The sequence below is a fragment of the Syngnathoides biaculeatus genome, chromosome 10, assembly GCF_019802595.1.
Source record: "Syngnathoides biaculeatus isolate LvHL_M chromosome 10, ASM1980259v1, whole genome shotgun sequence".
Classification (NCBI taxonomy): domain Eukaryota; kingdom Metazoa; phylum Chordata; class Actinopteri; order Syngnathiformes; family Syngnathidae; genus Syngnathoides; species Syngnathoides biaculeatus.
In genome coordinates, this window is record NC_084649.1 from 1,807,311 (window position 1) to 1,819,815 (window position 12,505).

General features: G+C 41.2%; 1 protein-coding gene across 2 annotated transcripts in view; it reads right to left on the reverse strand.

The window, feature by feature from the left end:
- Positions 1 to 12,505, reverse strand: part of LOC133507602 (contactin-4-like) — a 242,846-nt gene that overhangs the window by 53,754 nt on the left and 176,587 nt on the right. The window lies entirely within an intron of this gene.

Consider the following 12,505-nt stretch of genomic DNA (forward strand, 5'->3'; position numbering starts at 1 on the left):
TTTGCCTTGGCACTCCTGAACTGGGGGCTTGTTCATGAATGAGAATTGACTTCTTCAGACGGAATCCGACTGGCTCATAGTCAGGGATCCCGGAGGAGAACTGGCAGACACTAGGGGGCAGCATGGAGCAACAGGAATGATAAAGTCCTTCCCCTCTTAACTGGAGGAAAATAGTTTGCCTCATCTTTATCTGAATTCACTCCATCCTCGGAACTTTAGCCCTCTGTAATTTGTTTCTGAGTCTTGTTCTTTGGGAAAACACATGTTGAAGGCGTTCTGGCAGGCCTATCTTCGTTTGCCAATTCCATCCTTTTCCTTCGACGGTCGCCCGTAAGCCTGTTGCCACCGCGCCGTAGGTGTGACGCGGCAGTGAATCTGTTGCCACCAGCGACGTGAGCCCGGTTTGGAAAGGAGTCGATGGATACCGTGGCGTGAGAATGTGTCAGCACCCCGTCTGTCGAAACCGCGAAGTGAGCACGGCGAGGTGACGGATGTGTTTCCACTGCAACATGAGCTTGGCTCGATAGCGGATCAGTGGCTACCGCAGCGTGAGCTTGCAGTGAATCTTTTAAAACTGCGACGTGGATGTGGCGGATCTGTTTCCACTGCAACGTGAGCGTAGTTCGGGAGCAGGTCAGTTGCCACCGCAGAATGGGCGTGAGTCAACAGCTAGTCTGTTGCAACCGCGGCGTGGGCGTAGCTTGGCTGGTTATCTAATCGCCGCCGAACCTGGGCCATGAGGACCGCCAGTTCAGCACTGTGCCGTTCTATTTCCGCAGCATTTCGCGGTAGAAAACCTCGTGATCCTCGAGTAGCTGCACCTCAGGATTTGGTGACCCCTCCTCCCTCTGGGCTGGAAGTTTCACCACCAGCTCTGGGTCTGCTGGTTTGGTCGTTGCCGTTGAGGAGTGGATGGACGAGGATGGTGTCTTTGTTTCCGTGCAGCTGGAGGTACAAGGGGGCACCCTGCTTGGGCGTCTCCTCTGGCCGCCACGCGGAGGACCTGGGTAAATGGCCAAGCGGGTTCCCAAAAAAGGATTGGAGGACGAGGACTTGGACCTACTGGGCGAAGACATTCGGGAGTTGGAAACACAGGGAAGTAAAACAAACTGACTGGGACTAAAGATAGGGAGAGGAAATTCACAGTCAAAATCTGAATCGTCGTCAGGCAGCCAGTCATATAAATCAAGGTCTTCCTGAAAAATCAGAGTCCAAAAGAATATAAGGTGGTGAGCGGGTCGTGGTCAGGACTTAATCATGACACACAGGCAGTGCGTGTGACACGGAAGAAGTGGACGATATCATGGAGCCTACGGATAGGACAGGCTTGGTCCTTAGGCAGTGGGTATACCTCGCGTCGGTCCCGGCGACACCGGGTCTTTCCTGCTGGGTCCTGTGTTGGCCACATCGTTCTGTCACGACCCATCGGTACGGAGGAGGACCCAAATGCAGGACTCCGGAGACACAGAGGCACTTTGAGAAGTGTTTATTTGTTCCAAGGTCAGGGATCAGGCAGACAGTCAAGTAGAGCAGCGGTAACTAAGACATCAGGCGTAGAGAGCAGGTCTGTGGGCAAGCAGGGATCGGTACACGGGAGATCGATCAGAGATAGCAGGAGTATCAAAGACGTCAAGCTTACGGGGTCGGGCGGAGGACAGGCGGAGGTTGGTACACCAGGGTTCACAATCAGGAATGCGGGAGTGCGGGAACGAGGCAAGGGTGGCAACGATCTGGCCAAGGCAGAGAGTCCGCTGGGTCCAATATATACAGGGTTTGATCACTGCCCATGAGGCGCAGGTGTGCACTTTCTAATCAGTGCAGCTATGCGGGGACCCGCACAGTCAGGGCTGGACTGTCAGGACCATGAAACATACAGTATATCCAACCATTGTTTTTCGATTATGCTAGTCATCATTAAATACATGGATCAGCTGGATCCCAAAAAATTTTTCACAAGATGAACGGTACAACCTGACTGTCCAAGTTGACATAGTAATGTCATGTCATTATCCAAGCTGCTTATCCTCACACGGGTTATGGCCTATCCCAGCTAGCTTCGGGCGAAAGGCGGACTACACGCTGAACTGGTCATCAGTCAGTCGCAGGGCAAATATCTCCACCATCACTGAGTGGGAATTGATCCCACGCTGCATGCACCAAAGGTAGGCATGTGTACCACTACACCATCAGTGACTCAACATTATAATTACTCTGAGAAAAACATCATTCACACTCTGCCAAGATGTTCATGTATTGGTGACAACATGGTATTTCCAAGACATAATTTGTTCAAATTAAGGGTAAATGCTAGTCTCAGATAGCTTGTTTATGTTCTTAGCGCTCTGTTCTTTGCATTGGCAGATTTTACAGACAAAAATGTAAAATTTAAAAGCTGACTCGACACTTAAGTTGATCATTGAAGATGCGCATTAAAAATTAGTGGTGTGAATTGCAAAGAAACCATCACATTTAACAGAATATTTGTGGGATCGGCTCCAGCACTCACGCAACCATCGTGAGGATAAGCGGCTCAGATAATGGATGGACGGATATTAGTGACTGACAAAGTAGGCACTTTAATATAGATCATTCAGAATAACCTTGGAATTTGTGTACAAGACAGTAAAAGCTGATACTATTTTTAAATGCTAGATGACACAAAAATAATATAATATCTTAAGAATAGTGAGCTAATTTGAACACATAATTCATAGGTAAGTGGTAAATGTACCACATCAAATTTGACCTATTTGTAACAATAATATTAATAATAATAATAATGATGTTAACAGTACAGTATTAATAATATCATAATATTTAAAATTCAGAGATCGTGTACTGCTCTGCATGTATCATGGGAAGTATCAATATTTGATGCTTGTGTATATGCTCCTAAAAAGAGATAATCAAACAATGCATAGCAAAACGGCTACTTTGATGAAAGTAGAACAGGGAAAATTGTACCACAATATAAATTCAATTCATTAAGTGGACTTGCAGTGCTTATAATGGGGCCAATTGTCCTTTTTTTTTTGGGCTCCACTCTATTTACTAAATAAAATATCTAATCTGCTGCATGGATGTGTTTGTTTGTGGGCACCCATGAATGTTGGTTTCTCCAGCTCCCAGCATCTCTAATCCTCACTTTGCTCCAATTTTCACTCACGGGGCCTCCTAACCCATATGGCTACAGCCAAGGTGGAAAATTGTTGGCAAAGGTAATATAAAAAGCAGCAGTCATCGGTCCATAACAGTCGCTGGTGGGTGTAAAGCTCTTCTCCTGGCAAAGTAATGAATAAGTCCTTCTGGACACATATGCTTTCAGTGTTTAGGCTGAACATTGCTCCCCATCACTGCAAACCTCCACTGAGAGGCAGAACTCCACTTCACCACCAGATGTTCTATTAGACTCCAGATGATGTAATTAGAGATTTGATGAGAAGGAAAAAGTGGTTAGCACGACTTAAGCATAATAAACAATGTTGCTCGCATGGTGGCTAAGAGTGAGGAAACAGTTCCTACTGCCTCAGAGTTACTTAAGTTAATATACTTAGAATTTAAGGCAAAGTTGTCACCATGGGGGACACTTAGGAGTGTTGTGTTCTGCTATGTTTATACACTAATTCACATATAATTGGGTGCCTTGGTGATGAAGTGATCTCTTCATGAGTGAAAATACAAATTATACCTTTGCTTCTTCTATATGGGGGATACATTTTTTTCAGGCTCCGAGGAATTGGAAAACTATCAGCCACCAGCTGAGGTGCAAAAACATAGCTAACCTTGGTTTATCATGATTACAAAAATATATATTTGGCTTTGGTTGTATAGTACAGGGGTTAGGGCGAGCAGTGGCTCATTGCCATGGAACAGAATCGCCTATGCCCCCTAAAAAAATAATTGCTTTCAACCAGAGTGATAAATTTATGTCAGATATGGTTTATTTCAGTACCGATTGTGTAGTTTGACCAAAGAATATAAAAATTGTGGGAAAAAAAAATCCACGTTTCCGTTTCGTTTAAAGGCCCCATATATAAGCTATATAGACCTCCAATGAGTAGCTCTTTGACATCAAACTAGTATAAAATTGTCAATTTCATTAAAAAAAAGACCTTGGTTTTGTCATGTGAGTGTCCAGAAAAGGCACCTCTGACAGCTGTTAGACTGTTTTGTACCTACTTTGTCCATATTTGGCTAAGACCACCCCCTTTCCTGTCAGTTCCCCATGTTGAAGACTTGTGCGAACACGCGAGTTTGTAATGGTGATATTACTGGCTCGGGACGACAAATCCAATTCCAATGAAGTTGGGATGTTGTGTTAAACATAAATAAAAACAGAATGATTTGCAAATTATGTTCAACATATATTTAATTATTGAAATTGGGATTGTAGAATGAGAAAGCGGAGATCTTTGCTAGTGACATAGATAAGGTTGAGAAATTTCAATGAACTGATTTCAGGTGTCGGCAAAAAAAATGTCTGGACCTCACGAATCGGTGGACTGCATTAATTCATATTTCACATTTACTGAAGCTTCGTAGAGACTAGACATCCCAAATACTTAAATAGTTGGTCTTGCAAAATAAATACAATATGTCCCCAGCAAATCTTTCTCAAATAAAGACAAAGCAAATCAATGCAAATCTTGCTGCTCCCCTGGCACTGATTCTTTCTGAAAAATCCCTAGTAGAACAGATGGGTTCATAAATGCTGATCACTCTCCAAGACATTTTGTCGTTTACATGACTATTTGGACCGCCAGAGTTGGGGGATGTATAATGTGCAAGGAGGATAGTGAACCTCTGGGTCATGACTACAGATGGAATTTGGCTATTCCAGCAATAGAAAACATGTCCTTCACTGAAGACTGCTTTCGCTCAAAGTCAGCTGGGATAGGCTCCAGCCCCCTCTGACCCGAAGCAGGATAAGTGTTTGATGAAAATGGATGGATATATGGATCTCATCATAAAAAAAGTTGCATCATAACCCAATGAAATATCAAGGGATTTACTCGATCCAAACACCCAAGCATTTAAAACCTTTTTTTCACACAGGCACACGTCTTCTCCCAAGGATTGACTGGTCCACTGCAAATATTTGCATGACTGGCATTGCTGATAGAGCTAAACAGGAGAGGTTTTTACAAGATGGTGTGATTGGGGGATGCAGGGTAGGGTGTGGGGGGCTCAACATCAGGACGTCAGCATATCCTGTAGCATCTCATGGGAGGCTGTTGGAGGGATTTTAGTATGAGGCAGCTAACCAACACAAGCCCTCCTGCTTGTGACACACTGAAATGCTGTGTTCTTTTTTTTTTTTTTTTTTTTTTTGGGTGTGGGAGTGTGAGTGGACACCGTAGGATACTCTCTGTGGCTGACATGGCCCAATTACAAACCTTACCCTGCTTTACACCCTCAGCTGTTTTTTTCAAGGTGATGTCATCTAAACTTTGTCCCTGTAGGTTTGTCTGGGGGAGATAAGACATCCCCCTTGCTCCACTGCAGCAAAAAAGGGAAGTCTGCGCTCTGAAGATGGATTACCCAACTGGTAACACTGGTTCCCTGTCTGCCAGGGGCATTTTGGAGACCTAACGCTAATTAAAGCAATTAATCTTCGACAAAAGGGGTTCGCTGCATTAGTTCCTTGATACACAGGTGCAAACCAAAAATATCTGCTCACAAAAAACTAATTGCAAATTTAATGACAATGAACATACAGTGTATCTAATAAAAGATATACTTAAAAAAGAGATGCAGCTTGTTGTAATTTGTGACACGCTTCAAGAAAACACAAAAATGGTATGTTTGTTGAGCCATTAACATTGCATCGACAATGAGATCGAGCTGTTTAACACTTTGTATTGGTTAATATTTTGAATAACATTCCCACTTCGGGACTGATTAATAGTACAATTTACTGACCAAAATTGGATATACTTTAGGAGGTTTCTGACAGATGCTAGCAAATTATGGACTTTAGAGCAGTGATTCTGAACCAGTGTGATGTGGCAAACTTGCAGCTGACTACCAAAACAGCTGCCAAAAGAGTGTTATGAGGGATCTTCAGCTGTGGTATGAGAAACTATAGATTTTCACTAAATTAATCAGAAATGATTTTTTTTACTATGTATATTTGTACATCTATCTATGTATGGCATCTGCCTTGTCTCAAGAAATATTGGGAAACATTGTTTTACAGGTGAAAAACAGTTGTAGTTAAAGACAGGTTTGACTTCTACAGAGTGAAACATTGTCTCATAAAGTATATTTTTAATTTTGACATTTGACATTTTTAACACTGAAAGTAACAGGGAAAGCACAAAATAAATAAATTTGAAAGATCCTTAATTTTTAAGGTCAAGTTTTTGAAGTTGATTTATTCAAGTTTAATTTGAACAAATTAAGTTTATTTCAAACCTTTTCAGTTTTAATTTGTGCTCCCCTGTTGGTGCCATGGATACCCCAAACCTATTATCACAATATTAACACTTGGTCTGCGCCTTAAAAGAATGTACAGTCAATAATATTGGGAAGTACAGATTTTAATAGCATGATGGGGACAAAATATTAAAACAATTAGTGGCTTGGAAATGGACATAGATGGTCATAGAAAAAAAGAAAACACATATGGACTGTTGTCACTTTACGGATAGAAGCAGAATCCATGTTAATCTTTCAGTGGAAATAGTCACGATGCGGTGAAGTGGAAGCGTGCAATCAAGCTGTCACAGGTGAGTGAAGGGCACCAGAAGCAAAACCACTGTGCAAATTCTCTAGCGCTTTGTTTGACAAGCAACAACACTGCTTTGTATGAATGCAAAACCTGGCAAGACCCTGTTCTCACAGAGAACTACTGGCTGAATGGAGTCATGATGACGGGATGATGCCGATTGGGTGCCCTGTGTGCAATGTGGCTACCAGGCCAGAGGTCAAAACAAGAGGGCATATTGAACCTCAGGGATTGAACGTTAGACCACCTCATGATTTCTGAATTTTATCTTCAAAACTTGGATTTGTATCTGAAGTTGGATTAATTTGATCTCACTGGCCATTTACATACCCACTGAGGTGAAAAGTACTACTTGATTAGCACTTTGAAATTAAACAGCAGTTGGCTGCTTTGGACAGAAAAAGCCCATTAACCATGACATAGACCTCATGCTGCTTTTTCATTTAGCAGCTCTGCAAATGTTCTCACACTTTTGAGAAATACATCAGAATCTATTTTTTTACATTATTTGAAAGTAGTATTAGTGTGTAAATAAAATAAATAGCTGTAATTGTTCAAAACTTTGCATCCGGTTACGGCCATGCTCCCCTGAGAACGCCCGATCTCGTCAGAACTTGGAAGCTCAGCGGGTTTGGCCCTAGTTAATACCTCACCCTCCTTTGATGTTTTAATAATCGGATGTAGCCCTTTAGCATCCTTTGTCTTCTGTGTTCAGTTGTTTTGCTATTTGTAGCTTGAATGATTGTATTATTATTAATGTTAACATAGTCCTACTGAATGGAGAGCAAAAACCTGAAATACTTTTCACAGACATGTTGAGAGATTCTAAATTATTCCATTGGGGAAATTATGGCTCAGGTGGTGATGTGGTTCGCATTCTCAATGATATTCCCGGTAGTTGCCTTTGAGTCTGCATGAACAGATCATGTCAAGATCAGTAGAAACATACAGGAAAGTATGTATAACATAATCATTGGGTGAATGAGTCAAGTGCTTTATAGGAAGAAAAGTGCCAGATAACTACCGTATTTACCACATTGCTTTTCAACACTACTAAACAACTTGATTGACGTCACGGCACCCTAATTTGTGATTTCAGGCTGCATTTGTGTTACAAGCGTAATACAAAAACACAGGAAATTGATATGGAAATGATGCTCTCACACTCTTCATCGTGCCACTGTTTCTGTGACTGCAACCACTAATGACTTGCATTACATATCACCCACAATCCATATCTTAAACATCCATCCATTTTCCAATTCTCACAAGGGTTGCGGGAATGCTGGAGCCTGTGCCTGTCAACTTCAGGCGAATGGTGGACTACTCCCTGAACTGGTTGCCAGTCCGTTGCAGGGCACAGCTTAGACAGTCTTTCACAAAATTGAGTCAAAGCACACTACTTCTTCTTGCACGCTAATGTTTGTATAAGCTGAACACAATGATAACTTGACCTGCTTGGGTAGCATAATGTCAGTGTCAGATAAAAATCTATAGCTCTACTTTAAGGAGTGTGATTAGACAACCTCCACTATGCTGAAGAAGAAAGACGGCTGTTATCATTTTGTTTTAATGAACCAAGTTTGTCGCATTCTTAAATAATTGTAATGTTTTCAGCAGATGGTACAGAATAAAAGAGGAACATCCAAGGAACCACGTCTGATTGATTTGAACAGGTCAAAATCCAGTGGCTAAATTAGCCATGAAACTGCAATTGTGTTGATTTTTATTTAAAAATGTAAATGCACAGCTTCAAAGCACATTGTTAGCTTTAGGGAAGATTCCCCCACACTAGAAAACACTGGTTTCCTTAAAGCAGTGATTCTCAGATGTATTCTTTTTCCATTGACTTTCTGTTTCGTACTCCAGGGGCTCCACCTACCAGAAACAAATCACTTGGGTATTTTTTTACATACTTACAAAATAAAGATGATTCTGATTCTGATTGGTGGTAGGTGGCTTTGCTCTTGTGATACATGAGATGGTTGATTGACAACTGTCAATGAGCTCTGACCATTTGGACGACCCTCAGATGTCCAACAGCGTACCCAAACGCCCCCTTTGTCCTTCATGAAGTTGAGGAAATTGTTTCTCTGGGAAAATACATCAACAAGCTGGTTCAAGAGCACAACGAGGATCTTTCGATGTTCAGGAACACCATGAGGATTTTTCGACAGAGAAACGAACAACTGGAGGCGATGCAACACATGACAATGCAGGACCAGTTTGTAGCATAGAGGAGTAGGCAGCCACTATTCCCTCAACCAGAATGAAAGAAATGATGAAATTCCATGACATTTCCAAATTTATTCAAAGGAATCATCTGGAAACATTTGCACATTTCCGCAAGTTTATTAAAAGCCTTCAAAAGCAAACATCCTTGGATTGGTATTTCAGTAAACATTGAAATCTAATGTTTGTTTTGAATTGAAAAGGGATTAGGCTACTTACATAAAAAATGTGTTTCTACTTACAAAAGTTTCATATTTCGAAACAACTTCCGGAACGGATTACTGTACACAGTGCTACCTCTAATTACAAATGTCTATAGTAAAAAAAAAAAAAAAAATCAGGTTACGAAACGCCTCCTCTGAAAAATATTGTTTTAATGTTACAGAGGAAAATTCAGGATACGAAATGAAATACTTGGTGCTGGATTCCCTAAATTCCACCAAACGTCAGCATCATGAATCTTGGTTTGTGCGGTGGGATAAAGCTGGTGTCCCATTGACTATGCTGTAGCATCTTCCTCACATCCCATTGGCTAGGAGGGACATCAATGTTTGCCCATGATACTTTCGTTTCTCTCGAACACTCGACTGTCACTCAATCCCACTAGCACACATTGGAAAAGTATAAGATTCGTGATTATTCATCTTTATTCTCAATGGGCCCCAGGAAACTTTAGTGGAATTAAGTTCTGTACGTCTGTCCATTTGTACGTATGTTTTCTCTCATGTGTCAAACGTTTGCCTCCTCCTTCATCTCCCACAATGCTTTTTGCTTGTCACCAAGCCTTCTCTTCACATAGTCGCCAAACGCCAAATGTAAATGTACAGATTTTTTATTATTCTTTGCCCTATGTACTTTGAATGCTTATTTTTTTCTGGTTGGAGGGATGGGTCTTGGAATGGATTAGGCTATTTACATGTAAAATTTACTTTTATTTCTGAAAAATTTATGTTATGAAATGACTTCCAGAACGGATTAATTTCATAAGTAGCGGTACCACTCTATTTCTCTGCAACACCAGATTTGTGCATGCATTACCACAGCTCCTCTCTCTCTACTGTGTCGTAGACTTTCTCTAGATCCACAAAGACAGAATGTAGTTCCTTCTGACCTTCTCTGTACTTTTCCACTTGCATCCTCAAGGTAAATGATGCCTCTGTGGTATACTTTCTAGGCATGAAACCATACTATTGCCTTGAGATACTCCCTTCTGTCCTGAGTCTTGCCTCCAGTACACTTTCCCATAAATTTCCCATAACTTCATTGTCAAGGCTCAGAAACTTTATTCCTCTATAGTTCCTACAGTTCTGCAAATTGCCTTCATTCTTAAGAAAGGGAGCAGGCACACTGTTCCCCCATTCTTCTGACATAGTCTCACCCGCTAGTAATCTGTTGAACAAATTCGTCAAAAACTCCACAGCCACCTCTCCAAATTTCTTCCATGCCTCCACAGGTATACCATTAGGACCAACTGTCTTTCCATTTTTCATCCCGTTCAGTGCCTTTCTAACTTCCCCCTTACTACTCATTGCAACTTCCTGGTCCATCATACTTGCATCTTCTACTCTTCTTTCTCTGTTATTTTCTTCATGCATCAAATTCTCAATGTATTCTTTCCATCTATTGAGCACACTACTCGCACCAGTCAATACATTTCCATGTCTATCCTTAATCGCCCTTATCTGTTGCACATCCTTCCCATGCCTATCCCAACCTATAGAGAGCCTTTTCTCCTTTTTTTAAGTCGAACTTGGCGTGCATGTCATCATTTATCTCTTGCTTAGCCTTCACCACTACAACCTTTGCCCTTCGTCACATGTCAATATATTCCTTTTGCCTCTCCTCAGTGGTCAGATCAGTGTCATCTATTGAAGTTACATGGCTCATTAATAGATTTAAATTACAGCATTTACGTTCCCATCAGAACATTTTTAAGAAAAATTGTGTTTTTTTTCAAACTTACAATGAAAATGTCAACAAACAAAATGCTAACCAAACCAAGCCAACTATGAACTATAAATATGAAAGGTCGCTTCCAACTTTGGTTCTTTTTTTTTTTATCCATAGTGATATCCTTGTCTTTTTTTCCTTGTATAAAACTGAATTCTTGCTTGCAGAATATCTTGAGCAAAGCACGTTGAAAGCTGAATGATGCTCCCAAACAGTTAATGTTATGTTGCCTCCTATGTTTAAAATACAGAATTAGCTTTTTGTGCACTGTATTGTCTGTGCTTTCATTCTCGATCAGGCTGTGCCAAAGTGGAATTTTAACATTACACACCATCTCATCCTGCACTTTCAACTTTGGCTTCAGACCAGACCTTTCCCACTTAATTCTATTATTCACATACTCTGACATTCATGGCATCTTAAAGCAGCAGCATTTCTTTTTTTTTACTTTTGCGATTATTATTGAGTACACATCAGCTGGATGTCTCGTTCATCTTCACTCTATGTTGCCCAGACTGTGTTGCTAACTAAAGCACTGGTGGTGGGCGGTGTCATTATAAACCACATTGATGGGCTGCGTAAGTACTGTAGCAATTGTACTTATGAGTGTACCCCTTTAAGAGTGGACGGGCGGTGTAAACAAGGCAGGAGAGTGTGTGGCCAAGGAGCAGGTCATTGTTAGAGAAAGTTCTGTGTTCTCCGAAATGTCCCCCTCACCCCCCAAAAAAAGACGTCAGGCTGATGTCTTCTTTTTGTTTTTGGCACCCCATCTCACGATTGCCTCGCAACTGGTCGGTCACACTCAACACATTGAGCACCCCTGAATTAGAGCCTGTCTTACCTCTTTCCGAAAGGCTGCACCACATTCTTCTTTTATTAGCTTCCACCACATGGTTCTCTGCTCTGCGTTTGTCTTCTTAGTCTTCCTCCACACCACCAGTCATCCTACACAGCACCATCCTATAATATTGAGACATACTTTCCCCTACCACAACCTTACAATCAGTATCCTACTTCAGATTACATCATCTGCACAAAATCCACCTGTGTGATTCTACCTCCGCTTTGCCTTTTCTGGAAAAAAGTGTTCACTACTGCCATTTCCATCCTTTTTGCAAAGTCCACCACCATCTGTCCCTCAAAGTTTCTTTCCTGAATGCCATACTTAGAAAATCACTTCTTCATCGCCCCCTTTCCTTCACCAACATGTCATTTACAATCTACACCAATCACAACTCTCTCCGTGTCTTGAATGCTTTATTTGGGAGTTACAAAATATGTTGCTTGATGTGTGGACACCCTGTGTTTCTTTTGGAGAACATCCTAATATTCGTTCCTGCATCCATGGTGTTTTACAGGGTAAGCATTATGGTAGTAAATTTATGTTAAGCAATGAAGTGAAGCTGTGTTGAAATTACTATTATATTTATGTTATATGTTTTAAACATTTGTTTTTTGAAATATATAATATTAAACATTATATTGTTTCATTTAGGTCAGTAAATAGTAAACTAAAATAGTAAACATCAGGGAATGACAATAAACAACTTGGAGCATGTAAACATTGCCTCTGATTTGGAGAACTAGTCACTT